This window comes from Eutrema salsugineum, unplaced genomic scaffold (assembly GCF_000478725.1).
Source record: "Eutrema salsugineum unplaced genomic scaffold, Eutsalg1_0 scaffold_4, whole genome shotgun sequence".
NCBI classification, from domain to species: Eukaryota; Viridiplantae; Streptophyta; class Magnoliopsida; order Brassicales; family Brassicaceae; genus Eutrema; species Eutrema salsugineum.
The window spans coordinates 6,880,930-6,885,110 of record NW_006256686.1 but is presented as its reverse complement, the minus strand read 5'-3'; the positions used below and the strand labels follow the sequence as shown (position 1 = coordinate 6,885,110).

The 4,181-nt window shown below is 40.9% G+C and overlaps 1 non-coding gene across 1 annotated transcript; it reads left to right on the top strand.

Moving 5' to 3' along the window:
* The first annotated feature begins 280 nt into the window (after nucleotides 1–280).
* On the top strand, nucleotides 281–387 carry LOC112084752. The gene has a single exon (XR_002898413.1). It is a non-coding gene; the product is annotated as a small nucleolar RNA R71 (small nucleolar RNA).
* Nucleotides 388–4,181: the final 3,794 nt, after the last annotated feature.

Genomic DNA, 4,181 nt, shown 5'->3' with positions numbered 1-4,181 from the left:
ATGTATTGGCTTTTGTGTAGCCATTAGAACCTTGTAAACCTTGCTCTGTAGCTCTCTTATATCTTTCTTCATGCGCTGTTCTTCACTAGACCCCTCTTAACGGTTTGCCCTGTCAAAATCTTCTCCATACGTGACATTGGACATGGCGAGGTTATCCACTAGTTCCTTTGCCGCATTGATCTCTTTCCCAAGAAAATTTCCGTTTGAGGCTGTAACGAGTTGGTTTCTGATCTTGGGGAGGGCACCTTGGTAAAGAGTACTCACGAGGGATGCCTCCGAGAAGCCGTGGTGTGGGCATTGGTTGGTATAACTTCTGAACTGTTCTCAAGCTTCACTAAAGCTCTCGTTGTTGTGCTGCGTGAAACATGAGATCTGATTCCTTAGCTTGGCCGTGCGTGATGTGGAGAAGAACTTGGATAAGAACGCCAGTTTACACTGCTCCCACGTTTGTATAGAACCCCTTGGGAGGTTCTTTTCCCACTGGTGAGCTTTGTTACCAAGGCTGAACGGGAATAGGCGCAGCTTGAAGCTATCTTCTGACACGCCATTAATCTTTGCCAGGTCGCAAATTGATCAAATTGATCAAGGTGCTCAAGAGGGTCCTCTTCGGGTAGACCATGAAACTTGGTGTTCTGCACCATATTGAGCAGAGAAGCTTTAACTTCAAAGTTGTTGTTTTGCACAGGTGGTGTGCGCGTTAGCTCGGTCATTTTCTCCAACAAAGACCAGAGGATGTTGTCTCTGAGCTGGTGGCGGAGGCAGATGAACATGACGGGCTTGTTGCTCATTTCTATTGGCTTGATGTTGATTCTGCTGAGCAAGCCTTTCATTTATGTGAGCCTGTTGTTGGTTAATGTAGGCTTGTTGGTCATTCTTTTCTGCCTGCGCTTGATTAGCATGAGCCTGGTGCTCGGCATCTTGAGCCTGCTGCTCTATTCTTTGCTGTTCTGCCATTCCAAGTTGTTCGAAGTGCCTTTCTCTCTCGCGAGCTCGCCTTTTAATCCGGTTGATGTTATTGTCGTAAGGGAGAGGCGGTTCTGTGCTGCGAGACCTGGTTTTCATGCACCTGAAAGCAAAGCCAGAACTTGCAAAAGAGTTAGTAAAACAAAAGAAAGTAAAGTCTTGATCTCAAGAACAAATAAAAGACTCATGCGCCCACAAGTTGGCAACAGCGCCAATTGATAACTAAGAGTTTTTCAGGCTCTTTGTAGATGTTATCAACCCCCTGTCTTGTAGTACAAGGGGTTATCAATCCAAACTTGTGTGTGAGACACTAATCTATGTTACTTGCGATCTTAAGTCAAGATGAACATGTAAAGGTTTTTACTAAACTACTTAACAAGCAAGTGATGGTGAATAAACAAGCGAATGATCGGATGATGATAATATATGATAAAGGCAGAAGCTTTAGACAGGATACAAGACTCGGGTGCTTCCAAGCTAGACTAGCAAGTTAATGAATCAGATTTATCAAGCGGTTTCATTTCACATGAACTCAAAGTATGTTAATCTTCTCATGAAAGTATTAAACATCTAAACTGATCCTCTTTCATACCAAAATCCCTTTTGAGAAGCATGAAGCAGTCAGCTTTAAGATCCAGTTCAATAAGTTATTTAAGAGAACAAACTATCACTCTCGCGATGAAAGACTCTTAAACCTTTAACCGAGTGGTTCAGACATTTCTACAAACACTTTTGATGCGAGATATGTCTCAGATCTGAACCTCAAGTGATGTGCTTGGATCCAGCTTAGAGATCTCGTTGGTTAAAGAATGAAACATGCAAGACTAGACCCCTAAACTCACTAATGTATCATGAAAGCACCCTAATCTACCTATCTAAAGCCGCTTAAACGACTACTCACTGATCATAACGAGCTCACTTAGTCCTTTGCAAGACATGTAGCTAGTCATGATAAGGAGTTTGATGCTGGAGAATAAAAGAAGTAAACAAGAACAAGATTCAGACGTGAAAACGAGATATCGGATTAGATAATCAAGTTTCACAAAGAGGCAAGTTCTTAAAGCTAAAACAGGTAGAAAATAATGATAAGATCCAGAATGATTAGGTTTATGGTCCTAAAATCTATTTATAGTGAAGAGTAAGTGTCGCGGGTCAGCCCGGAACAAACCGGGTACTGAACGCTCTTCTTGTGTCGTTAGATGAGCACCACGGTATGTGAGAGAGTGAAGCCGAGGTCTTGATGCCGAGAGGTGCACAAGGAGTTTTGTGTTTACTAATCATGTTTATTATGCTCTTATTTTCCTTTTCACTTTGAGTCTCATTTTGCATTCATCTAAATGCTCATGTAGTTGCATTCACATTTTAGGTTGAGTCTAGTTTGCATTTTCATATAGCTTGCGTCATATGCAAATGGGAGTAATGATAGATTTTTTCTTGAAGAGAGCATCATTTTAAAAGCTTGGTCCCTTAAGGCATTGCAAAACTGGTATGAAATCAAGTGTGAACCATGCTTTGAACTGGTGTCTCAATACTTCTGTGCTAGCTGAATCAAGTTGTGAATAGCCTCAACCTTGCTTAAGTGAGAACCCTTGAATTTGATATCTAATTATCATGTTTGTGCATATCATTGTGAATTCATGGGCACCACATACATATTTGAGCTTTCTTATCCCTTTTTATCACTCTTGCTAGCTCAAATAGCTGATCTCTCATCTTGAGACAGTTCCCTGCCTTTAGCCAAACCTTTCTTTGAAGCCTAAACACCCTTCTTGTGTGCATAATTTGTGAGGCCTTGTTTCTAGTAGACTTGGTAAAATCTGTTGGGTTTAGAGCGACAAAGATAGTGCTGCATGTAGATACTAGTCCAACATCAAGGGCTAGTCCAGGTTTAGGTGAAAGTGAGAGCATTGATTTTGAGTGTGTGAGCTGAAAAGAAAAAAATCTGAGTGATGAAAGTGGAAAGAACAGGATTGGTTAGGGGAATGAATGCTTGAATGAAAGAAAGTGAGTGTGTGCTGAAATGTGAAGCTCATGTGTTGAAATGAAAAGAGTCTCATAAAAAAAAAAGAGAAAAGATTCAAAAAGAGGCTGAATTAAAGAAGAGCTTGTGTGTTAAAGAAAAGAAACTCACTAAGTGGTTGTTAAAGAAAGCATTCCCCTAAGAGATGAAATGAAGAGAGTGATCAGAACTGTTTGAATGTCAAGGATAAAATGCCATTTGGGGTGAGTAGACTAGAGAAAGAGTCTTGAGAGGTTTAAAGTTGAGTGTGAAAAGCATTTTGGGTGTGGGGTAGATGTAGTTCTATCTTTGTATGCATCCATTGCTTTTTAGCCTTAGCATGTTACTAAAGTCTACTAATTTTTGAGTGATCCCCTTGCATGGAGTACCAGTTACTTGATTGAGATCATTTTAATCTCAAGCCAAATGAATTCACTTGATTTACATGAACATGATCCACTTGAAACTTTAAATGAATGTCAAAAGGTTGAGGTTAGGAATGCTTGTGAAGGTTGGTGCTTGAGTTTGGTTTATTTGGTGACAAGAATGGCTAATTTATATGAGTAAACCAGTTTGCATTGCAGTCCAGAATTGGTAACTTGAACAATGAGCTTTGAACTCTTTCAATGATGATCTCTCTTTAAAGAAATATGAACTCCCATGCATTCAACCTCTCTCTCTCATTTTTTCTTGTTTGCTTGAGGACAAGCAAAGCACAAGTGTGGGAGAGCTGATATATTCATAATTTGTCATATTTAGAATTGCATTTTTTGTCTAAAGATTGAGTCTCATGCATACATTTAGCTAGTTTTGTTAGAGTTTGTCCTTGGTTCTAGCTTTGTCTAGGATTTGCATTAGGTCCTAGAGTGTCCTGCATTTTTGAAGTGTTCTCAGGTTATTTGGAGACTTTTTGGAGCAACTTGGAGCTGGGATCATGGAGGAACCCTGGCCTGTGTGCAGCAGCTCGGACAGATGGTTTGGTGCAGACAAAACCCTCACTTTGATCGCGTGGGACGAAGGACTTGAAATGCGATTCAACCTCCGATGTCTTCATAAAGAATAAGGAGGATTACGTCTAGTTTCCGGAACACTTGAGATCGTCCTGTTTGGAGACGTGAGCAAAGAGTTAAGCTCGTCGGAAGGCACGCCTGTCTCGCTGCCATTTTAGACCGACCTGACGAGCTCCAAAGATTGCGAAGTACGATGCGTTTCCAGACCG